This window comes from Pleurodeles waltl, chromosome 8, assembly GCF_031143425.1.
Source record: "Pleurodeles waltl isolate 20211129_DDA chromosome 8, aPleWal1.hap1.20221129, whole genome shotgun sequence".
In the NCBI taxonomy this organism is placed as follows: Eukaryota; Metazoa; Chordata; class Amphibia; order Caudata; family Salamandridae; genus Pleurodeles; species Pleurodeles waltl.
In genome coordinates this window covers 332815685-332842380 of record NC_090447.1, presented here as the reverse complement: position 1 = coordinate 332842380, position 26696 = coordinate 332815685, and the positions used below count along the sequence as shown (strand labels likewise).

The following is a 26696-nucleotide window of genomic DNA, read 5'->3' as shown; positions in this document are numbered from 1 at the left end:
TGACGGGTGTGCAGGCAATGAAGAAAGTGATGCCGTGTCACGTGTGCGGAATCGTCGGTCATTGGAAACGCGAGTGCCCGATGGTGGTGCAGGAAGGTGCAGGTGTAGGTGCAGGTGCAGGTGCAGGTGCAGGTGTAGGTGTTGGTCAGCAAAACAATGATGTCAATGCATTTCAGACAATGAGGGGACTGAAATTGAGAGGTCCAAGCCCAAATTTTCAGACTGTAAATCAATTGCAGGGATTACAACCTATGCAGCCGCAGCAGATGCAGATGCCTCGTATGCAGATGACGCAAATGCAGCCAATGCAACAGCAGTTACCTATGGTACCTAATCAGCAAATGCAAATACCCTTGGCACCAATGAGTCAGCAGCAAGTGATGGTTCCTCCGCAGGTAACGGGTCAGGTAATGAGTACAAATGGCACCGTACAACAGTTCCCATTACACAGTGAGAGTGGAATAAACAACGTATGGGAGAGTGAAAGTTCAGGAGAAGAAGGAGACTGTGTGCTTGCGGCATCCTTGGAAGTTGATCAAAGGGGTCCGTACGTAGAGGGAAAAGTAATGGGTCATCGTGTCTCATTCTTGGTTGACACGGGAGCCACACGTTCAACAGTTAAGAGCAGTGAAGTACCAAATTTGCCACTCTCAGGGAGGACAGTTCAAGTGGTGGGAGTAGCAAACAGACACCTGACGAACCCAATTACAGATCCGGTTCCAGTCAGCATCGGTAACTATCAAGGGGTGCATCAGTTTGTGGTATGTGACTCAAGCCCGATAGCACTGTTAGGGAGAGACCTGTTGTGCAAATTGGGTTGCTCGATCATGTGTTCGAACGAAGGAATAACAATACAGACGAGCAGTGATGGGGAAGAAGAGGACAGTGTAGAGGGGGATGAGATGGAAACTGTCGATGAAGAGTATCCTCTGATTTGTCTTTTCCCGATGATAACTGAAGAAGACATCCCAGCCGAATTACGGGAGACAGTCGGAAAGGAAGTGTGGGACATGACAGGGAAAGAGGTGGGATTGATGAAAGGAGTGGAACCAGTGAAAGTGACTGTAAAGCCCAATGCAATCTTTCCCCAGACCCCACAATACCACATGCCACAAGATACCCTCATGAAAGTTGCTCAACTCATTGACGAATTTGTAAAGCAGGGGGTACTGAAAGAAGTGTTAAGCAGTCCATGTAATTCACCAATAATGGGACTAATAAAGCCGAGTGGAAAGGTCCGACTCGTGCAGGATTTGAGGAAAATAAATGACATCATAGTCAAGTGCTGCCCTGTTGTACCGAATCCAGCTGTGATAAGTTTTCAAGTTCCTTGCGATGCTGAATGGTTTTCAGTCATCGATTTGTCACAAGCATTCTTTTCTGTGCCTCTTCATGAGGACAGCCAATTCCTCTTTTGTTTCAAATTCCTAGACAGAGTGTACAGTTGGTGTCGAATTCCTCAAGGGTTTTCTGAGTCACCGTCAATATTCAATCAGATCCTAAAGAAAGACCTGGAAGCATTAGAATTGCCATTCGAGTCAATTCTAGTACAGTACATTGATGACTTACTGGTTGCATCAAAGACAGAAAGTGGCTGCACAGCCGATACCATTGCTCTGTTGAACCATTTGGGAAGGAATGGACATAAGGTGTCTCCTTCCAAATTACAGTTCTGTCAGAAGAAAGTGAAATACTTGGGTCACCAAATAGAGAAGGGGTCACGGAGAATAATGAAGGAAAGAATTAGAAGTATACTCCAAATGAGTCCACCAAAGACAAGGAAGGAGGTGAGGAAGTTTTTGGGAATGGTGGGATATTGTCGCCAGTGGATACCCAACTTCTCGTCTCTAGCAAAGCCCCTACTGAAATTGACCCAAAAGGATGCCTTGGATGAAATTGAGCTGAAAGGAGACGAGATGGATGCTTTTGTTGAATTGAAAGAGTGCATGTGCAGGGCTCCAGCTTTAGGTATGCCTGATTACACGAAGCCTTTCACATTGTTTTGCCATGAACGTGATGCATGTTCTTTGTCTGTCTTGACTCAAGCCCATGGTGGCGTAAACAGACCAGTAGCGTATTTTTCAGCTACTTTGGATCCGGTTGCAGCAGCACTCCCAGGGTGTTTGCGCGCCGTAGCAGCAGTTGGTATCAGCCTCACAGTGAAGGAATAGTGATGGGACACCCAGTAACAGTCATGGTCCCTCACTCAGTTGAGATACTTTTGACCCGCTCCCGAACGCAACACATGACTGGAGCGAGACTCACAAGGTATGAAACGATAATTCTGGGCTCACCGAATGTGCAGCTGAAAAGGTGCACTACGTTGAATCCAGCAACCTTGCTTCCTGGAGAAAATGCCGAAATTGAGAACGCTGAAGACGTCGAGCATGACTGCCTTCAGGTGACTGAATATTGCACAAAACCTCGACCGGACATCAAGGATACTAAGCTTGATGAAAATGACCAAATTCTTTTTGTTGATGGTTCATGTCTAAGAGATGGGATGGGGATTTTGAAAGCAGGATATGCTGTATGTACTGTAACAGGTGTCTTGGAAGCGGGATGGCTTCAAGGAGTCTATTCTGCACAAGTAGCAGAACTTGTAGCCCTTACCAGAGCATGTCAACTGTCTGCATTGATGAAAGTCACCATTTATACAGATAGTCAATACGGGTTTGGGATTGTGCATGACTTTGGACAACTATGGTCGCAGAGAGGTTTCCTGACTTCTTCAGGATCCCCAGTGAAGAACAGGGAGAGAATAAGGGAATTGTTACACGCCATTCAAGTGCCAGCCGAAGTTGCAGTGGTAAAGTGTAGTGCTCACACGAAAGGACAGGACTATGGGCCTCATTATGACCCTGGCGGGCGGCGGAGGCCGCCCGCCAGTATCCCGCCCTCCAAATTACCGCGCCGCGGTCAAAAGAATGCGGCGGGTATTACGAGTTTTCCCCTGGGCTGGCGGGCGGTTCCAGTTAAACCGCCCGCCAGCCCAGGGGAAAACGACCTTCCCACGAGGATGCCGGCTCGTAATCGAGCCGGCGGACTGGGAAGGTGCGACGGGTGCTACTGCACCCGTCGCGTATTTCACTGTCTGCAAGGCAGACAGTGAAATACATTTTGGGGCCCTCTTACGGGGGCCCCTGCCGTGCCCATGCCTTTGGCATGGGCACGGCAGGGGCCCCCAGGGGCCCCGCAACCCCCCTACCGCCATCCTGTTCATGGCGGCTTTCCCGCCATGAACTGGATGGCGGTAGGGGGGGTCAGAATCCTCATGGCTGCGGAGCGCGCTCCGCAGCCATGGAGGATTCCAATGAGCAGCGGAAAGTCAGCGGGAGACCGCTGACTTTCCGCTTCTGACCGCGGCTGAACCGCCGCGGTCAGAATGCTCATTGGAGCACCGCCAGCCTGTCGGCGGTGCTCCCGTGGTCGGTGGCCCTGGCGGCCACCGGCCGCCAGGGTCAGAATGACCCTCTATGTGTCTCTAGGAAATGCATATGCGGATCAAGTCGCAAGATTTTGTGCCTTGAACTGTATATTACTCAGAGATGAATGGAATTCAATAAGTGAACCAGAACTCGAACCAGCTGAAGCATTTGCCTTGAAGGTCGTAGATACAATAGAGGAACTAAAAGCACTACAGAATAATGTCAGGGAGGATGAAAGAGATTCCTGGATTAAATCACAATGTATAAAGAGACAAGACGAGTTATGGGTTTCACATGAGGGAAAATATGTTTTGCCAAATAGTCTCTTATCGCAGCTTGCGCGGTTCTATCATGGGCAAGCTCACCTAGGGAGAGATGCCATGATAAGATTGTTCAAAACTGATTGGTTTAACCCCAGATTTCGTCAAGCTGCAGAAGCAGTTTGCCATCGATGTGTCACTTGCCAGCAGATGAACCCAGGAAAGGGAACAGTTGTGAACGCGAGTCACATTGGTAGGGCAAGCGGACCTTTTAGTCGAATGCAGATGGATTTCATTGAGATGCCTGTGCATGGGGGTCTGAAATATGTGCTGGTGATTGTGTGCATTTTTAGTCACTGGATTGAGGCATACCCCACACGTAGAAACGACAGCCTTACAGTTGCCAAGCTATTGTTGAGGGAGTTGATACCACGTTTCGGATTTCCGTTCTCTTTAGAATCAGATAGGGGAAGTCACTTCAATAACGAGGTGATAAAGTTACTTTGCGAAGCGCTGAACATTGAGCAAAAGCTGCACTGTAGCTATCGCCCTGAAGCCTCAGGACTGGTGGAGCAGATGAATGGTACGCTGAAATCGAGAATGGCAAAAATATGTGCATCGACAAATCTGAAATGGCTGGATGCATTGCCCTTAGTGCTAATGTCAATGAGAAACACTCCTGATAGAAAAACTGGATTGTCTCCGCACGAAATTCTCATGGGCAGGGCTATGAGACTTCCTGCAGTTCCCGCAAACATGCTTTTGAATATTACAGATGATATGGTGTTAGACTACTGCAAAGGACTGGCTGACGTGGTTCGCTCTTTCTCTCACCAGGTGGAAGCGACCACCTTGCCACCGATCCAAGGTCCAGGACACGCACTGAAAGCAGGTGACTGGGTCGTGGTAAAGAAGCACGTGAGAAAGTCGTGTCTGGAACCCCGTTGGAAAGGCCCTTTTCAAGTGATCCTGACGACAACTACCGCTGTGAAGTGTGCGGGGGTTCCCAACTGGATTCACGCCAGTCACACCAAGAAGGTGCTGTGTCCCACAGATGAGGAAGTTGAAGCGCTGAAACTACCAGTGCCTGACAAAACAGTGCCGAGTGCTGAGACAGAACAAAAGCGAACTGAAAGCGAACAGGCAGAAGCAGGAGAGAAAGAGATATTCTCCGACGACGAAGACACCAACTCACTTGGGGGAGACCAAGGAGAAAGTTCAGATAGCGACGAAGAAGCTGCAGGTGACAAAGAACCTGAAGCAGCTGAGGGAAGCAAAAAGCCTGAAGCAGCTGAAGGTGACAAGGAGCCTGAAGCAGCTGAAAGTGATAAAGAGCCTGAAGAAAGTAACAGTGACGAAGGGCTCGAAAAAGGTGAAAAAGCAGGAGAGCCTGATCAGAGGAAGGCTTTCCCAGAAGCAGACGATACAGAAAAAGAAAAAGAGAACGTGATCGATTCCCCGGAAGAAGGGGACAAGGCAGAACAGAACGAAAAGGTTCAAGCTTCCACAGAAAAGGGTGCAGGTCCATCAAATGGACATGGTGCAAAGAGAAGACTGAGTATCTCACCAATAAAAGAAAAGGGTAAAGGAAGTTTGAACGAGGGAGGAAGGCCGAAAGTGAAAGAGAAAAGAAAGGAAGTGACTGTTGTGGAACAATCATCAAGTGAAGAAAAAGACTTGACAAAAGAGGAGAGTACCAGCGAAGCAGAATCGAAAAGAGAAGCAAAATTGAAAAGAAAAAGGATACCAAATAGGAGATATTCCGGTCCTGAATGGGCATATGCAGTCAATGATGATTGGACTGACGAGTTTGTATCTCTAAGCATCGAGAACGAAGAAGAAGAAGAGATACCAATAGAAAAGAAAAGTTTCATAGACTCTGTCGATTGAAAGAGTAGTAAATGATATTGCTCGCTACAATATAACGTGAAAGAAACAACCAGCTGAGACATTGTTAAACTGGATGAGACATTTGTTAAACTGATAAAGACTGAGTTATTGCCGAATTGAGACAAATGCTGCTAACCGATAAGTGACTGGCCTTTTGAAGAAGACGGTGTGAACATTGCGCTTGTTCAGCTTTGTAACTGAATTGCTAAATAGTTTCATTTATAAGTGCTTGTAGCTCTCTGATTCTATACAGATCATGACTAGGTACGCTACGCAAAATAACAGAAAGAAATATTGTAAATATGTGTGTATAGGCTTGGTAATTACATGTATAATAATAATAATGGCAATTGTGATTGGAATGCATGGAAAGGGTGAAAGTGAGAATATCGAGGCTTCTACTATTGCTCCTGTTACTGTCACTGAACTAACACCATTGAAAAGACTAGCATTGGATGAGAGGCTCTTGCACGATAAGAAAGAGCTTTCGTATAATGTTTTCTATCGCTTACTAACAGAGTATGTTGAGACTATGGATGCGAAGGATTGTTATGTGTGTACACAGATACCAACATCAGTAAAGGAAGGGGTAACTTATCACCACATGCCTCTTACATATGGGATTACGTGTAGTATAGTAATGTCTAGGTTTTATGGTCAAACTAACATACAGCATTTTTACTCAAATTATGATGTTACCTTTGCTTATGTTCCTATAATAGCACAGCTAAGCCAGATTGCTAAAGATTGGGATGCTAAAATAATGAGGGAATTTTTCGAGCCAATGCAACCTTTTGAAACAGCTCATGCTCATAGGGAGAACCTTACTTGCTCAGTCTCTGCTGTAGAAATAAGCTTTTTAGATCGCACAGATGATAGAAGGGCACAGATGAAGGCGAAATTAGAAAAAGAGCTGCATAAGAGGACTTCAGTAGATAATTATGATTTTGCTGCTATAAAGACACAGGGGAAAATAGCTTTAGATGCTTGGCATGTAGGGAAATTTTGTATATATCGAGGAGAATCTTATTATGACAACATTTTTGTAGGAGCGAGTGAATGCAAACATACGTTTATTTTTAAGGCCAAATGGACATTCATGATGAACGGACTTGACCCTGTCATTCCAGGTGTATATTACATTTGTGGGCATAATGCCTATTATCGTCTTCCAAAGGGATGGTGGGGGAGATGTTATTTGGGTATAGTGTTCCCAAAGGTTTATCAACTGGATGACGTATCGATGATTCAAAAGACATCTGGATCCCATCGTATCCAGAAAAGAGAGACCGCAGCTGCTGTGGTAGGTGATATATTTGGAGCCATGATTCCTTCATTAGGAGTTGTGTTGAATTCCATCAAGATACGAAAGTTGTCTACTATAGTGGATAACATGCTGACAAAGTTTTCAGATGCTATAATCCTGATAGATGCTGAGCTTGCAGCGGAAAGAGCTATGACTCTTCAAAATAGGCTTGCTTTAGACATTCTTTTAGCAAAGGATGGAGGCGTTTGCAAAATGATTGGTGCACGTCACTGTTGTACCTATATACCTGATAATAGTGTGAAGATTAAAACTATGCTTGCTAATCTAACAAAAGAAAGTGCAGATTTGAAGGAATTGTAAGAACCAGGAGTGTGGGAGAAGGTTGGAAAGGGACTTGCTTCAGTGGGACATTGGATTGGGGGAATTTGGAATGGAATATTATTGAAAATAATAGAAGGAATATTAATATTAATAATTTGTGTATTTGGAATTTGGGGAATAAAAAGGGGAATAATAATGATTATGGAAAGAATTAAAAGAAGAAAAGAAGAGAAAATTATGAAAAGAATGGCAGAAGAATACAAAGCGCAAACTAGGGGTACTAAAAGGAAAAGGGAACTGACAGAATTTTAATGGAATAAAATTTGTGGGCGTGGTTTGGTGTGATGACAAGTAGTCATCAGAGGAGGGATTGATGAAGCAGAAAATGAAGGTTTTGATTTATTAACGCTTAAACGTAGTGCTGAAATAATCATGTGTGACTTTAACCGAACTAATTAAGATTGTACGGGAATAAAATGTGCCCTCAGAGTAGTTTGCCATCATTTATATGCGTGCTTTATATAACGTGGTGTATTAGAATTGCACTAATCCGACATAATCATAAACGTGTGCTACGATTTGCTTGTTTGAAATGTGTTAGCTTAGCATTACTTTAGCGGAGGCTTTGGCCTAGTTGCCTGGTCTCACGGTTTAGATGCTCGTATTTTTCCACTGTGCTAATAAACGTGTATTTTTGCTTGAAGCTGTACTTTTCCACAGAAACTGTTCACATGCTTATCTTAAAGTTAGTGCCAGCCTGGCATATTTTCTCTTTAATTCAAGGTCGACTTGCAGGTGCGGACAATGGAGGCTCTGAGAGTAAGCTAATTGGGAGACAATGTTGCAACTTGCGTACCCATCTCCAAGGATAATGTATGCTTAAGTAAAAGCTTGAGAACTGTCGTTTTTGATTGGTCAATTTGAAGCTAACCTATGAACCCTCCAATGGAGACCCTACAGGACTTGAACTGTTGTCTATAAAACCCAGGTGTACGAGAAGAAAAGAGAGCATTACTCTCTATCATCGGACATCCCGCCATTTTGACTTCGTAGCTATTATGGCCCACTCTGCTGCGACGCCATTTTGAGAGACTTTGATTCTTTCTCTAATCGAGAGAAAGAGACTTAATGATTCTTGCCCTAGAGACTGTAACTTTGATTTGATCCCTTTGCATGAAGTAATAGTTTTACCTTGCCGCCGTGAGGCAATTGCCCCGTTCACCCCTGCCCCTTTGTCCCGTCCCATGCTGATCGAGAAACGGTACCCATGATGACCGAAGAACGGTACCTGTGAGACGAAGACTTCCTTGTATGCTGATCGTAATTGGTAAATATGAAAGGAAATTGAAAAATTGCATTGTGTTCCTTTTAGGTAACCAACTGCTGATTTTGATAAGGGCCCTAGCTAGGAGTTTTCTAAATTAATGTTGCTAAATTGTTTTTGCATGAAGTCCCACATGCCGATGCTAATTTGAGGTTAGACGAGGATTCCATATGTCGCACGATGCAATTTGAGATCTTGTTATGCTGACTAAATGTATGCCATTAGTTCATTACAGATTATCGTATTAGTGATTTGCATTGCCATTATCGAATGCCTTGTGATTCAAATGCTTCATAGATTACACTTGTTTCGACGTTATGGACAGCTATTAATGTTCATATATGTTTATCATTTGGTGTTGAGACACATTTATATTGTGCTAGCTTTGTTAATATAGGGAAATAAATTCACTAACTTTGCAATAAACTGGTGTGGTTATTCCTGACTGAAAGGTCAGGGTTCGCCGAAATGTATTCTGGATTAATTGTAAAGTGTTATGTCGTTCAAGGTGTTGCTTATGTTCGTTATTGATTATTGATTTGATGCGACTGATCGATATAAGAGTACAGAGGGCTCCCACTAAGTCAAAAGATTCATCGGCCTAAAGAGCGTCCGAACACAGGTAAAATTATTACTACGGACCGCTCTATCACTACTTATTGTGCCTTGAAATTCCTTAAGGTAACGGCCCCTGCTACCTGTTTCTCAAGATTAGTGAATGCTCAGGTGCAAAAAAAAGTGATCCATTCATCTGGCACTCTTTTCATTCTCTGCACTAGTGGGTATTTCTATCAAACCTGGAAAACAGAGTGGCTTTCCTTCAGTAAGCAGCAAAATCTCTCTCTCTCGCTGCCACTGGATGAGAAATGTTGACACAGAGACACTGGCGAAATTGCTGCTGGTAGCTCAGCCTTTCAACATACAATTTTATGTGGCTTAAAAGCAATGGTGGCCAGAGTAAACATGCTGCACATGTGTTCTCAGACAGATTAAAGGGATCTAATGGGCTTATCTGGCTACGCTCTATGTAATGAAAATACACACTGTGATCTGAGACAGCACACATGATGAATAATGAATAAACGTCTCCGTTGGATTATTCAAATTGCTTTACAATCTGTTGTTGGCATTACTTTGCAGTATTTTTGGTGATCCCATGTGTGTTAATTTTTTATAATAATTTACACTATATCCCTCATATACTTAATACGAGAAATGTCAGATATATTATTTCATTTTCATTTGTCGATGAAATAAATATTAAAAAGAAAAGGAACAGACATTCACTTCACTTTACAAATGGCAAATGTATCTTTCTGATTCAAAATACGACTACTAACATGAAGTCCTGGTCAGAAAATGGGGATGTTTACAAATTGAGTATGTTTTCTGTGCTTGTACCAAAATAACTTGTACCAGTGACCACCTGGGGGGTGCATAATAGATGAAAAATGTCCTGCTTTTGGCATGCGCTCACAGAATGCAATAAATTGCAACTATGAGTGTGAATCACACACACATACCTTGTAATGTATTACATTTATTGACTTTTTGTTACAAATACAGCCTTATACTTCCTTGTGACCTGTGAGCCCAGATAGTTTAGCTCAGGCTGCAAACATCTCTGTTCAGAGAGCATATCACATTTCACGGGACTTCTCTTCTGTTCAAGGTCGATACAAAAGGGATCAGACAGTTTGGTAACGAAATCCCATATTATTTATACTAGCAAATGGGCAATTCAGTTGGGGAGAGATGTTTAGTGATGGTGAAAGCAAGTGCAAACTTTCTTTCGTTCTGTCCACAGCATATTAAAAATACCTCCACAGGCAAAAGCGTTTTTTTCACTGGACAAAATGCTTGTTTTTGTTTTGTAGATCCACAACATCAAGTATTTGACTTCTGCATAGTGCTCAACTTCTTTTCTTGTGACACGTGTACTGGTGAATATGTGTTAAAGTCTAATGGCAGCAGTTTACATATAGCGATTTCAGCTACAGAAGAGTCATTGCAGCACTGTATTTTCGTGAACAATGCCTAGGCCTTACAGCTGCCTCTCTGCGCCCGCTGTGTAAGATTATAGGATACACTAAACTCCCTGCAGCCACACCCCTGCTCTGATGACATGCAGATCACTGTGGACTGGTAACAAGGGCAGCTGTTCTCTAGTGCAACTCAGCCCAGGCTCACACCATGATTGTGCTGAAGGTGCTGCCGAAGTACAAAGTGATTGCTGAACGGAGGGCGACATGTCAATTCCAGGGCCTCATGAGTAATTGAGTACCAGTACTCTCCTTGTTTGAGGAATATTGCAGGTACTCAATGGGAGAAAATTAAAAAGTGCCGCCACTCAGTACCAGTGAGTACCGGCCCATTTAAAGCACTGGCCTTATCTATATTCATTTTAAGTGAGATGATTTGCTAAAAGTCCATTAAAAGTGTAACACTGGCAAAATTTCAATCAACAATAACCAACAGTACTAATCTATTCTTGCACACTAACTTTAGGTAACTTGCAAAACAGAATTGCTGTTTGAGTTCAGAGAAGTGCATCGATACACCTTCTCACCCCACAGTCTCTCAATATTGGCCTATACAAGTCTGTCTGATACCAGAAAAGAGACGGTAAATAAATAAACAAGCATTGGAAAAACAAATAGGGCTCACCTTCGAGACATGTTGGCTTTGCCAATAATTTTTGCCAAGCAGTGCAGTATGGCTAAAGAGGAAATAAAAAAAGATGCTATGTCATGACTGCTGTAACCCTGATGGTGCTTTTTAGTTTTTTTTACTGATCCAAGTTGGACTTATAAATAAAGACAGAGCAAAATAATTAAAAAAATTGTGTGTGGAAGCAACAGGGAGAGCGGGAGTGGGAGCAACACGGAAGGCACAGTTGAGGGGAAAGCATTATGGAAAGCAGGGTCAGAATCAGCACTCAGAGACCAATTCACAAAGGGCCTCCACACTTGTGAGGGAGACCCGCAGTCATGACGGAACCTTCATACTGCATTTACCCATTGAGCATGTCCGGCCACAAGTGCGGCTCCCCTGTCATGACTGCGGGGCCTCTTCCACGAGTGTAGAGGGAACAGAAGCACACAGGTGAGAAAGAGTACAATGTGGAACAGAGAGAAGCACATGGGCTAGAAAGCAATATGAGAGGAGAAGCACACAAAGGCCAGCACAAACCTGTGTGGAGTGAGGTAAAATCAAATGGAAGAGAGCAACATGAAGTGCGACGGGGTGATGAAGAGAAATACAGGAGACAGCTTGAAAACACATGCACTCTCATTGAGTAACTAACCAAATAGAAAAAAGGCAATGCTTGAAAAGTAAGCAATGAAAGGACACAAGTAATGAGGCCATACTCCATGGGAGAAATAAACACAGGAAACAGAAGGAAAGCCTACACAACCAATCTTCAAAGTAAGATTTACTGGGTTCATAGGTTGCTTTAAAGGTTGTTAAAAGATGATGAGCATCTGCAGGAACTGAAAGCCTTCTTGAGTGAAAGATGGTGTTATTGGCAAGGTTAGGGTTGTTAGGCTGGTGGTGAAGGTGGTGAGGATGATAGAGCTGTTGTTGGTGGCAGTGGTGGTGGTTACAGGGGTTGTGATGGCTATGGTGTTGGGGTAAGGGTGGTGAGGGTGATGAGGGTGAGGATGGTGGTGTGGTGGTGAGGGTGGATGTGTTGAGGGTAGGGGTGGTGAGGATGGTGGTTGTGGGGGTGGTGGTGGCCATGAGAGTGGTGGTGATGGGGGTTAGGGTGGTGATGGTGGTGGTAGAAGGGTAGAGGTGGTGAGGGTATTGGTTAGGGTGGGGGCTAGGATAAGTGTGGTGGTTTAGGGTGATGGTGGTTAAGGGGGTGGTAGTGATGGTTAGGGTGGTGGTGTTTAGGGGAGTTGGGGTGCTGGTTAGGGTGTTGTTGGTGGTTAGGGTGATGATGATTAGGGTTGTGGTTGTGATGGTTAGGGTGGTGTTTAAGGTGGTAGTGGTGGTTTGGGCACTTGTTGTGGTTAGGGTGCTGGTGGTTAGTATCAGGTAGTGGTGGCTAGAGTGGAGGTAGTGGTTAGTGCTGGTGGTGGTTAGGGTAGGGTGGTAATCATTATGGTAGCCTGGTGGAGGTGGTAATCGGTGTAGTGGTGTTAGGGGTGTGGCGTTAGTCAAGATGGTGGGTGTTCGGTGATGTGGTGGTGGTTAAGGTGTTAATGGTGGTGGTTAAGGTGATGTGGGTATGGTTGTGGTGTGGAGGTGGTAGGGTGGTGGTGGTAGAGTGTTCGTGATGTGGTGGTGGTAATGTGGTGGTAGGATGGTGGTGGTAGGGTGGTAGGTATATGGAGGTGAGTGTAAGTGGTGTTTGGATTTGGTGTGCCTGCATGTGTCTGTGAGAGAGTTTCCTTAGAGTTTCCTTAGATGTTTATGATGCCCTATATAGTTCAAACAATATTTTTCCAAAAGCCTATCTGAAATATCATTTTAAACAGGCAACAGTCAATTTCAAGAAAAAAAACCAGCCTCGGTGGTGGGATAATTCACAGATAACATAATACCCTCATAAAATGTAACAATGAGACATGAAACGCTTTGAGTTTTGTTGATAACAAATGTGCCATATATAGGAATAAATAATATAAAGGGTAGTTTTATAGAGATTTATATTTGTAACTGCTTCTCCTCCTAAACACATTGTGCATCCAGAAAAAGGGTCCTACTCTTTGTCCACCTCAGTGATTACAGGGAGCATTTATTTCATATGTCGTTTGCCTCGCCAGGCCAACTACCAGCGTGCATGAGAATGAAAGCTGCATTGTGAGACCTGTAGTCACGCTTGCACCACTGCAATGAAAAATTCCACAATCGCAGAGACAAAGTGATGCTTATTAAAATGGCAGCTGTGTCTCAAGAGTCTATGCCTGTTATGTCCCCACTTGGCAACTACAGGCAGCAGTAAATGAATGTCTTGAAGGTTATGAAATTATCCCCATGGGTTAGTAGATGATGAGTCAGTGAGCTGCTTTAGGACAGTCACAGGTGCCTTGGGGGAATAGAGCCACAGTAAATGTTCCTCTTCTGTCTGACCTTAACAGTGACAAAATTACACTATGTGAAAGCTTTGTTGCCACAAACCTCACATGATGTGTCTGCTTTACGTAAAATGGGATTAGCCATGGTAGGGTCAACTCTGTTACTTTTACCCTAACACGGAGAGCGACAGGAGGGTGAAAGAGAGCATGTAACCACACCGAGCAGGACAGGAAGGGAATATAGCCTTCAAATACATGCACTCTTATGGAATGCTGCAAAATAAATTTGAAAAAAAGAGTACCTCTGAAAGTATGCGAGCAGTTGACAGAAGCTGGTAACTGCAAGGAAGCAGTAGTGGAGACATGCTCCATGAGAGGGACAAACACATGAAGACGAGTGAAGCAGGCATGAGCTAACAAAAGGCAAGCAAGGGAATGACAATGGTGATGAAACCAACCATTGTCAAGCAATGGGTGGGCTTTAAGTCCCTTCTAAGTAAACAAAATGTCTCACAAGTGACAGTGCACGCACTAAGGCAAAACTGTATAAAAGGATTTCCTCCTCTCCGCTTTTTGAATTGCGCATATAGTTTGGAGAATTATCAATTTTCCTCATTACCATAAATCTTTCAAAGGGTAAAACCCCCAAACTGAACCTGAAGTATGTAGACAGGGCAATATACAAATCAATATATAGCTTTCTTCTGTGAAGGTACTTCCATTGAATGTAATTTAGGTCACTGTTAGAGCCTATGATTGTGTTCTTCTCATGCAATGTCATTTGGAACCTCTGAAAAGAGAGACATTACTATGACCCTGCCTGAGTAGGACATTCTCTTAACTTCTGACCAAATATGTGTCTTACCAGGACCAGTTTGAGAGGCCCTTGTGCATTATAGCCAAATAAACCAGAGGATCTGTCCACAGTTTAAGATGTTACAAACGACTTCTTGAAAGGTTCTAGGATTAAATCATAATCTAACCCAAAAATGTAAGGTTTTCAGGGCTGCCACATCAACAATATTGTCCACCACAAACTCCTCTCTGAGCAACAAAAGAGGTGTTGATTTTGGGACACTACTTAGTTTCTGATGGAAGTTGTTTTTGGAGTACCTGCAAAACATATTTACATTTGATTGCCTCTTAGTTCAGCCCAGCATAATGTGCCTTCAATTTGTTTTTACTTGCTTTATATTCATGGGCTTCAGCCATCAAAATATATGCGTAGAACAAAATAAAAACTAGGAATGATTTTGAAGACAAAACCTCAGAGTGTTATGATAAATATGAGACGTTTTCTGATTTCCTCCCACCTTGGACCAGTTCCCTTTTCAATGGACAGGAAAGCACATTTCTTCTCATAAGACAAGAGACTTGACCAGCAAAACAGTAAAAAATGGGTGATAATTAAAAGCAGTAGCCAGACAAAAAATTAAATCAACCACATTTAAGAGTAGGACTTTTTGGAAAAATTCCAGAGACAGGAATGCAAACTCAGGAATACAGTACACCATCTTCTCCACTGGATAATACTTAGATAGATCTACATCCACAGTTTGCTTAGTCATTGATCTCCAAAGGTGTGTGCTTTGGCTACTATCAAGGTCTTGACCATAAAAGCTCACTTATTGTGATCATTTGATCATTCCAATCATCTGACTATGATTCCATCCGATTCCAGAAAAAAAAAATCATATTAATATTGAAGGCCAATTAATTAGCAGAGATAAAAAAGCAATCAAAAGATCAGAAGGACAGGATAAAGGTGAGGTGAACATTGAGGACCATCAAGGAGAGCATTTAGCCCCAGTAGACACGACAAAAAGCAGATAAACAATACTAATGGAAATTATCATTAGAGACATGCACTGTAAGACACACTATTCTGCAATAAAAAAAGATAAACCCATGAAGCCGGTTCACATTGCAGGGACAAGAACCAAGGAGGTTGGGGAATAAAGGAAATCAGCGGGGAACTAGCTATTGCTCATGAGATGGAGCATGCACTGAAGATGTCAGAATGTCAGCATATAATTCAGGTCCTCATATAGATCTAATAAGCTATACATCATGCCTTTCGTACATTTTCAGGTGCATGCTCCATTCCTACAACTTTACACCAGTGAATCATCTGGAGAGCAGGCATATGTATATATATATATCTTTATCTATATCTATATCTATATATAAATAGATAGATATATTTGTAGTAGGTATTCACCTGCCATTCTCAGGAGAAAATCAATTTCCCCATCCCACATTTATCGGTGTTGTTACTGCAAACATCTCACTGAAATGTCTGTAAATTATGAGAATCAGGATTTAGGAATCCGAGGCCAGTTAAAAAAATAGTCCAAATCCTACAACTATAGAATCATTTCTAAACACGGGTACATTTTTAACCCTCACCTGTTCTCCAAACTGTCTAGAAGTATGCCCATGGACGTCAATTCACCAAAATGCCAGGGGTAGCGGAAGTGACATCGCACACCCTTAACCTCGACTTTCACTCACAGACACATACTTACACATACACAAATTCACACTTCTCTCTCACATAAACACACTCTCACCAGCAAGCACGCACACATCACACATTCAAAATCATTGTTACTTACCTCAGCTGCTATAGAAGGGCATAGTCACGTTTTTAGTACACTTATAGAGAATAATATCCTATTATTCACTATATAATATATTATTATTCATTATTAGTATAATAAACAATTGACAGGAAACAAAGAGAGCAGAGCCCCGACTGACGTCCATAAAGATGAGCTGTCTCTGTGTTCCTGGCAATGAATTTGCCACCTCTGAAGCCAGTGGTCACAAAGGCAGTGCCAGAGGTCGCATAGGGCAAGCCATGAGTCGCAGCTGCGACCCCTGGGGACCCCAAAATGACGTCCATGAGTATGCGTGAAAGTCTGCGCCTTTTGCAGTACTGCAGGCATACTTCCAGGAAAGTCGTGTGTTTTTTCACAATGGTAATTACTCAATGTAAATTTGTACACATAGTGCACCTGAACATTAGGAGAAGCCAGTTCATTTCCACAATTGCAAATTGTTTTTTTTTTTCTTGTTGAAACCCATTCACCTACAACACGTGTGACGTTTGGGTGTGTTTCAGTCTCCTTCCCAGCCTGGAAAGAGTTTTACTCCAGCCATTTGCATGAGCAAATTTCCAGCCATTTCTATGGTGAGAAAGGGTCAGAGGGAAGTTTGTCAATCTGGTAGTGGGTGTTCAAAATTCTTCAAGGTGTATCATGGACTGTGGCACGCACTCTCATCCCCTTGCACTGGGTTTTCTCCCACCGAATAGTATGTGAGGGTTGGGTTATATTCAGCAGTAGTAAAGGATGTATGAGTGCAAGGTATCCTTTTGTGAATACCTTGCACTTGTAAAATCAGTCACTTGCGCTTAGAAGATAGTATTGCAAATGGCAGTTTCTCCAATCACAGGAAATATCGATGGGTGATAGCATTATAAGTCTGCCCCTACAAACACTAACTAAGTACAAATATTATATACTTGAATACAGTGACTGAAAAGATGCAAACATAAAGCTGTTGCATTTACCGAATGCGAGGTCCTTTTTTGGTGCATAAATAAGGGCCTGACTACTTTGGATTAATTGGGTGAAAATTGATACGAATAGAACTGATTAGTTGTGCAACCACACTAATCCACAGCCAACGTATTTTTCTAAAAAAAAAAAAAAAAAAATCCACTAGAAGATGAGATGAATGGTGACAAAAATAAGGAATTTCAGAAAAAACGGAAGCACTGATGACAATATAGCAGAAAAGAGTGGATTTGGCGAGATTGGAAATTTCCTTACGTGAACAAGCTGAAACCAGGATAACCAAACTAGAATTACGAGTTATATTATTGGCAATAGAACATCACGTCATGATTTGACAGAAATTTGATGTGGCGTTTCACATAAGTGAACTGTGAGCAGGTGGTCAAAGAATGAACGTAGCAATAAGTATTCCTTGGAAGATATCTGGAAAACTCTACTTCAGTCAAATTTAAATAAGAAATCAAGGGAATGCCAGAGTAGGAACTGCAGGTTATCACAGGTCTATAAAAGTGAACACCTATGAATGCTCAAGACCACCAAAGGAGTATGAGGAACCAGATCACCTATTATTGAAAAAAAAATTCACAATTGTTTAAGGATGTGCCAACTATCCATCCATAACTGCTGGTAAAAGGCAAATCCATTCAAGGCACATTTGTTTGATTGTGCACAGTTGTCCATATAAATGCTCAATTCAGTCCTGCAAGCCGCCTGCAATCTTCTATCTCCATGTATTGCCTCACATGTCCAGATACAGCCATATGCCTTAAGGTACAGCATCACAAGCTCAGGTAGTCTCACATGCCACTGCACCATAACACATGCAAAGGCACACCCTCATATACCCATATATAGACGACTGTACCATGACACATCCTTATAAAACATATGCTTATAAGCCCAGACACAGAAGAACATGCCCAGTCCAAGCATACACAGTGTGGAGAAGCATATGCTCTTTACAGTCTCATATACCAATTATATTCTTATATAACCATATATCTGCACTCTCAGATGCCTGATCACAGCCTTAAATAACGAGGACACTTGCCATACTTCTGAATAGGCATCACTTTCCCAACCTCACTTTAAGAGACTGCCATGATTTCAGGAAGATTAACAAGATTTAATAGGAACTGATTAAGGTAAAATTCCATGATTTATCATCCATCAAGAGAGGTTCATAACATGGATGTCAGTTCACCAAAAGCCAGGCGTAGCAGAAGTGATATCACACCACATTCCATCTTTCACTCACACACACATGCTTACACATATACACACATTCACTCATACACAAACTCTCTCTCTCACATAAACATTCTCTCACCCACAAGCACACACACAACATACATTTAAAAGTGTTTTTTACTTACCTCAGCTACAAGGAGATTCATATTCCAGGTAAATGTACTCCATTTTTTATTACACTGATAGTACATAATATATTATTCACTATTACTGTAATAAAAAAACTGATTGAAAGCAAGGCAGTGGAGCCCCAGGCAACGCCCATAAGGAGGGGCTGCCCCTTTGTTCCTGGAACTGATTTTGCGACCTCTGAGGCCTGGGGTCGCAGAGGAGGTGCCAGGGGTCGCAATGGTCAAGCTGGGGGTCGCAACTGCGACCCCTGGCAAGCTCTAATTGGCATCCATGGTGCATAACCTCCTAAATGGTGCCTCGGCTCAGTTCCATTTCTTCTGCAGCCCATGATGAGCTCTGTAAAAGGAATATACAAGACGTTTACGCTTTCTGGCCAGTTGGCTTCAAAACTGCTGAGGTGTTTTCATACTTATATGTTGGACTAAACATAGAGCAGATATAACTCATAGTGTACTGATAACAAGGAAAAGCATTCTCACATTGATAACTCTCTGTCTCTTTCATCTGACCCATGTCAATCAATTAGTCCTTGATACAGCAAATATTAAATACATGTATCTAGGTATTGTACCTAATAATGTAGAACATGTCTTTGACAGTATGCATTTCCTTTATCTCTGGCTCTCCCTTTTAAAGTTTGGAATTGGCCTTTAAAACATTGGCTGAAAACCAAAGCTTCAGCAAGGGCTTTAAAGCAAAAGTTCAATTTCTCTAATCTTCCAGGGGAACGAGGCAATGACGCAGGCTCTTTTACCTATTTAATTATCTTTTTACACAAACACCAAGTGCATATGTATTATTCAATCCAATACTTGTTATTCCATGCATTTGAGTTGAAGGATGGCATATAATATCAAAGTGTTAACTAACAGCCACAAATGCAACATCAAAGGTGTGGAAAGCAATATAACAAAAATAATGATAGAACAGATTACCAGGGCACTGGAAAGGTGAAGTTACATGTTCAAAACTTTCCAAACAGAGAGACAGTCATTGCCTGAACGAGTTACATTGCTTAAGTGCCATACTTATGTGAAGGAAGGATAATCTCAAATAGCACTTAAATAACATATACCGAAAGCTCTCCAAACAGAATGAATCGTTGATTTTCCGGTACAGCGTTCCTTTCATCATTGAGAAAACAGGCATTTTAAACAATTGTGCTTCCGAGGTTCCTCTTTAAAAAAAAGGTAAATACACTGTAAAATAATTTTTTTGTGTAAGGAAGCAGGTGTCCCTGAATAAGCCTTGGCATACATTTTAAAAATTACAAGAGACATAATTTATCTTTTCTGTTAGAATAAGAGCGTGCGAGTTTTATGAAATCCTCATTCAATGTTTATTGGCTCTTACCTGATCCAGAAGCATTTGCCATGTCCATGCAATGTATCGAGCTTTTTTAATACTTAATTTGCCTCGTTTCACAAACCCTCTGCAATTCAAAATATTTCAAGAATATTGTATGATTTGTTCAAAAGTGAATAATTGACTACATTTGATACCAATGTATGTTTCCTGCGGATCTCTTTTCTGTTAGTGCATATCCTGAACGGTAGATTACACTGTTAATAAAAAATAGAATGGAATAGTTATGAGAAATAATCTAAGCTCAATGAAAAACGTGTTTTTCAAGTAACATGTTTAGACTAAAATAAGCCCCATTTAATGGACCCAGTTTTGTTCTGTGCTGCAATATAAGCCATAATTATTGTGAAGTTATGTAAATGGTGGTTTAAAGATTAAAATAATATTGACTAGATTTAAGCAAAATTAATTGCCTAGTTTTCACAAATTAATACTAATTACCTCAAATTAAAGAACTAAGGAGAAACAAATCAAAAGACATTCGTAAATCAACAAGTGATGTTTCATGCATGAAAGCTAATCATGCAATATAGGCATCAGATAATCCTACTTGCAAATTATGTAGAAAGAAATGCCCTAATGAGTGGGTGCCCCGCGTTTGTCCACATGAACTACGTTCATGTCAGAGTTTCAGGATATCTACATATGATTTACTAATATCCAATTTATGTAAATGGGGGTCAAGATATAGTCAGAGTTTAATGTGAAAATCTAGCATGGACCATACATAACCTCAAGAACCACCTTCATAAATGAATGTATCTTTAAAAGGATTTGTACTACCTAACTGAAATTTTGAATAAAATTGCATGTAATACAATACTGTTTTGAAAATGTTCTTGGCAACAATTCAGGATGATTTCAGGTGATATTTGCACAGCCACTAAACATACTGGCAAAAAGTGGATAACAGTTTGTCTCTCTTCTCATATTAGATCTAGCTAGATACATATCTTGCCGTGCATACCGTTACCATGCATTGAATATGCGGTTTAATATTGTGACAGTTGTGCACCAAAGCGCACCTGAGACTCAGTTTTTTAAGTGCCAAACATTCCAGCAAATGCAGTGCTGGCCACCTTGGGCTTACAAAGCTACTGAGAAATGGAAAAAGGACAGGATAATTACAATGGGAGATATTTTGGAAATCGCCACTCATGGTCTGTGATGTTTCAATAGATGTTTCAGGGATCCTCCCTTGGAGTTCCTGCATCGTATACCTATAATGGCAGTAATACACAAGCTGTGGGACATTACAGATACAGAGCCGCAGACCCGCGGCTACTTGCAAGCACTATTTCTCATGGGTGAAACTTGGAGCTTGGGTGCCTGATGACAACAGTTAATAGAAAACCGCAAGCAAGGTCAAGATTTTGTGTTTTTTTGTGCTTGTTTTTTAAATATTAGTGATTAGTACACCTAGAACAAACTGACTATTAAAAGTTAGATTTCTGGTTGTAGTTGAGAACTGACCAAGAACAATCCTGCGATGTATTAAAGAAATAGTTAACAGCTGAATTTAAATACTACTCGGGTAATAAAAGTGCCACAAAGTCATTGCTATACTAGTGATAAAAAGAGACGCGTTTCTCTCCCTAGTGACCCTCGCATGCTCACAAATGTGTAGAGAAAATGTGCTGTTTGGGCTGGCGGAGTAAATCTCCGCAATAACTCTTCAGATATGCAGTCGCTGCTCTCCAGCTGCATGGACCCTCTGGGCAATCGCGAAAGTGTGGTAGTAATTATTCCAAAGGGTCGTGGAACCAGCTGGGTAAGTTAACAGCACTGTAAAATCTTAAAGAAAATGTTCAAAGGAGCCAAGTAAATCTCTGGTTAGGAGTCTATTAATACCGAATGTGTCAGCGACAAAACACTACAGAACACAATAAACTGAAGGCCATTTCCCTACAAACCACAATTTCCTAGAGGAATGGAGTGCGCATATTTTCACTGTGTGTGAATTTGTTCAGCAGTAAGTGTCGAATAACCAAAGCCTATTCTTCAACGTGCTTTCCCATTTGTATTTACTGTGTTTTATACACAGCCACTTCTGAGGCTGGAAATTGTATGATTAGGCTGATGCTTATTGTTATTATTATGTTTCTACTTCTTCTTCTTTGTATTATTTTTATTATTATTATGTTTATTGCTACTGTTGGTATTATTATTATTATATTAGCATTACAATTATTATCATTACTACTGAGTTCTATTATTGCTAAGAATGATTTGTTATTATTATTATTATTATATCAAGATAATAACAATCAGTCAATCAATCAGTTTTTGTACAGCGCAGCTACTCACCCACGAGGGTCTCAAGGCGCTGGGTGGGGTGTTGGGGGGGGTTGATGGGCCTCACACAAAGAGCCACATCTTGAGGTTCTTCCTGAAGATGGCGAGCGATGGGCTTTGTTTGAGGTGCAGGGGGAGGTTGTTCCAGCTCTTTGCTGCAATGTAGGTGAAGGATCGTCCTCCGGCAGTAATTTTGCAGATGCGAGGGATGGTGGCCAGGGTCATCTGGGCTGAGTGGAGGGATCTGGCAGTGGCGTGGATGGAGACTCGGTGGTTCAGGTAGGCTGGTCCTGCGTTGTGTATGGCCTTGTACGTGTGGGTGAGTAGCTTGAAGATGATTCTTTTCTCGACTGGGAATCAGTGGGTGGTCCTCGGGTGTTGGGAGATGTGTTCTTGGTGTGGGAGGTCCAGGATGAGTCTGGCGGCGGCGTTCTGGATGAGTTGTAGTTTTTTGATATTCCTAGTTGAGGTGCTGGCATAGAGGGTGTTGCCGTAGTCGAGCTTGCTTGTGACTAAGGCGTGGGTGACTGTCCTGCGACAGTCTGCTGGCATCCATCTGAGGATCTTCCAAAGTTTGCAGAGTGTGTACCAGCAGGAGGAGGTGACTGAGTTTACCTGGCGGGTCATGCATAGGCAGGAGTGTAGAATGATGCCTAGGCTGCGGGCATGCTCAGTCGGTGCAGGGGGGGCGCTGAGGGATGTGGTCCACCAGGAGTCATCCCAAGCTGAGGTGCCATTTCCGAAGATGATGAGATCAGTCTTGTCGTAGTTGAGCTTACGGCATCTTTCTCTCATCCAGGTGGCAACGGCTGCCATTCCTGAGTGGATGTTCCTTTTGGCCGTGACTGGGTCTTTGGTGAGCGAAATGATGAGTTGTTTGGCATCGGCATATGACACGATGCTCATACTGTGGCTGCGAGATGGGCCACTTATACGTTGAACATTGTGGGACTAAGTGACGATCTTTGGGGGACTACGCAGTTGACTGCTGTGGTCTGGATGTGTAGGGCGAGAGTCTGACTGTCTGCGTCCTCCCGGATACATTATCTTCTACTTATAATGAATACAAAACCATCTGCATCATTTACAAAATTATCCAGATTATCACCTCTGCTTACCTTTTAGACCAGCTCACCATCCTTGGTGATTCTAGGCACACCCACAGCCAAGAAATCATCAGACCAAGTGTAACATAGAAAAATACAAGGCAACAGGCCTTTTCATTCTATGTACCCAGGATCTGGAATGGTAATACAGTAACCATCACGACCAACCTTGCACTGCTCCAATTTAGGAAAGAAATGGAAGCACGTCCCATTAAAGAACATTACATTCACAAAACACTAACAGTTCACAAACCAGTAAACTCTATTATCATTTGTTGAATTTAGGCTTTTCTTTGACAGAGTTCAGCTCACACTTACCTTTTGCCTAGGTTCACATTATAGAAGTACTATATAGACTCATGCACACTAGTATTTCTTAAATTAGCACCACATATAGGCAGGTGCAAAATTGCAGTTCTATATACGTTGGATTACACCAAAGATGCCAGCAATGGAACAGATGTGTTGAATGCACCCTCACTGGATCAGTCCTAAGACAGAATGAATTGGATAGGGATGCCTATTAAGTATTTAATTTCCAGTAAAAATGATTTCTCTAATCAGAGACCATTATTTGAATGTCTTTTTAAACTCAGCGCCTTCAATGCTCTTAACTGAGGTGCTAAAAATAAGGTTGGTTCTCTTCAGCACCATTTCTGCTTCCCTTCACCTATCCAGGATCTGTCTGTTCATCCCTTTGCTTGTCTGTCCATCCTCCAAGCCATTTATGCATGTATATGTGTTGTCTACGACTGTTTGTGTATATAGTTTGTATTTTCTGGAATTCGATGTGAAGTATGTTGTTTTTTTGTGTATATCCTATTTAAATGTGGATAGCTATGTGTGTTGCCTGCACTATATGTGTTTTAGTTTGTGTTCATGAATTCCCATATATCTTCAGGTCAGTGTATAGGTAGATATATACCTGATATCTGTGTACATTGACACCTGTGTGACTATTGGACTATATGCAGGTTTGCATGCTTGTGTCGGTGTGTGCAAGTCTAGATGTTGGTGTGCATGGGTGCCTAGAGATGTGCTTAGGCGCTTGAATGGATACCGTCACTGGGCAGCTGTATGTGCATGCTTGAATCCAGAAATCATCTGAAGGAAAATGAACCTGCTTTCACTTTGCAAGAGCATAAGGTATTCAAATTGCAAACCTGTTGGTTTTGCCAATTATTGTCTTGTCAGAAGCCTGCATTATTTGGCTCCTATAGCGGCCCTCTACAGAAACCTTGAAAACTATTACTTTTGTTGAATTCACATATAAATCTTTATGATTATTGCAGGTTAGCTTTACCAAAGATCTCACTAGTGAAAGGACGTGTTGATTACACAGACGTATCCAATAGGCAAAGATCTCAATAGTGATAGGACAGTGTTGATTAAACAGGCTTATCCAAAAGGCCTGTTTATCGATGTGTAATTACTCACATGTTGAGGGCCTTCTATGTAGCTTAGTAGTGTTTTGTATATTGTAAATTATTAGGTTTGAAACTTTTGTCAATTTGTGTGGTACAACTGTAGCTGTGGAACAAATGCTTGATAGTTATATAAATGCTGAACTATTTCGTTGCAAAAACAAAACATTCTGGAAAACATGAATGTGTGAAAGCATTAAAACAGTGGGGCCAGTTTACAGGGGTATTTTTGAGTACGTGAAGTACTAATTCTGTAGCCTTACTTTAAGTACCCTTAATTCCTCTGTGAACTGGCCAAAAAATATCTAAATGTGAATATTCAGGAAATTGTCACTTACAATTGGTAGAAATAAAAAGGACTGTGCCTTCCTTACACATTTTCTAATGGGAATATGGACAGGGCCAACTCACAAAGGCATTTAAGAGTGCATGAAATAATAATCCTGTAGGACTATTTCATACACTCATTAATGCCTTTGTGACTTGGTCCCAGTGTTGTGTAGTACAATGATTACGTTGCTCTAAAATTGTTCTATAGCAGCTCACTTTTCAGCAATGATTTATAAACAAAATGAGCCATTTACAACTTAGTGCCTACCAACTATACTTAAGAAAAGCAGTAATTGTGAATTGCTCTGATTCCTGACTGCTGCTGCCATAGCTGTGCTTTGTTTCCTGTCACTATTGCTTATTTTTGAGCCAGTACAGCCTATATCAATTCACCTTCCATCCAACGGGCACAAGTGTCTGGGAGAGGAGATCCACCTGATGTGGCAGTGACTGGGGAGTACAGGGTGAGCGAACATCCCGGGGGAAAACCCACTTGAAGTTTACAGACTCTGCTGGGCACATCCTCTACCCCAAGGCAGATGCTTCAAAAGGGAAGTTTGTGTTCACTAAAGAAGAGTATGGCATGCTTGAAGTGTGCTCTGAGAGCAAGCTTCCTGTGGGACATGAGTGAGTGCTGGACCAGCTTGTGATCCTTGACATGAAGCATGGAACGGAAACTAAGAATTATAAAGAGATCACTAAGGTGAAGAAGCTGAAGGCCCTGGAGATAGAGTAGTACCCTCTCGAGGACCTGTCCAAGTCCCTTGTCAATGATTTTGCCTACATGAAGAAGAGGGAGAAAAAGATGAGGGACACCAACAAGTCTACAAATGTCCGTGTCTTGTATTTCAGCATTTTTTCCATGTGCTTTCTGATCGGACTGGCCACCTAGCAGTTGTTTTGTCCTGTGGCCCTTCTTCAAAGTGAAGAAATTGATAGAGTGAATAGACCTGCCCACATCAGAAGTGGGGAGGTTCCCCTTCCTCCTCTCACCTGTTCCGATGAAGAATAAGAGGAAGAGGCTTGTCACTGACCAGAACCTTTTTACGGACTCCCAACTCCTCTTCTGTGCCCGACCCAGTAAATAAACTGTAATGAAGGAGAAATTTTAGTGGCTGTGAAACTCCTTATCATATTGTGGCTGGTGCAGATTCTGGTGGCAAGGTCTTTGTGGTGCAGTTAAGGGTTTCATGTAATATTAGATTTGGGCAAAAGTGAAGTTTCCTCGGTTCCTGTTTTTTTTTTTCTTTTCTTGTCTGTTCTTTCCTAAATTGACACTGCCCAAACCCTTCTTTCCTTGGATTTTCCCCCTCCTCGAGCTGCTGAATTTGGCAGATATTGTTTGGATTAGAGTTCATGAGGTGAAACGTTATTGAAATCCCACCTTCTTTGCTACTAGAGGTGGGATATCGTGAGGTCAACTCTTTCTGGTTGTTCATGCAGTTCTGCTTGCCATGCTCTAGAGTAATGAGTGACGTGCTAATGCATATGTGAATAAAAAAATATTCACTTTGTTGCAAAGTGCAGAATATTTATGTTTTAAATTAAGCTTGAGGGCTTCCTATGCAGCACAAAAAAAGCCATTAAAGAGAACGCAAATGTGTAACATTTTGCTTACTCCACCTTAACATAAAGTCTTTGAGGGAATAACCTAAAGGCATTGATTACGGTGATAAAATCAAAACTGACTCC

The 26696-nt window shown here is 42.0% G+C and overlaps 1 protein-coding gene and 1 pseudogene across 5 annotated transcripts in view; one reads left to right on the top strand and one right to left on the bottom strand.

Moving 5' to 3' along the window:
- NDP (norrin cystine knot growth factor NDP) overlaps positions 1–26696 on the bottom strand; it is a 333976-nt gene that overhangs the window by 155666 nt on the left and 151614 nt on the right. For 3 of the 5 annotated variants that reach the window (XM_069204196.1, XM_069204195.1, XM_069204193.1), the window contains exon 2: positions 11158–11209. The exons of the other annotated variants lie outside the window; for them this stretch is intronic. The gene's annotated coding sequence lies outside the window, so the exon portion shown is untranslated. The remainder of the gene's footprint in view (positions 1–11157; positions 11210–26696) is intronic. 5 annotated transcript variants of the gene reach the window in all.
- On the top strand, positions 10684–25948 carry LOC138249517 (transmembrane emp24 domain-containing protein 10-like; annotated as a pseudogene).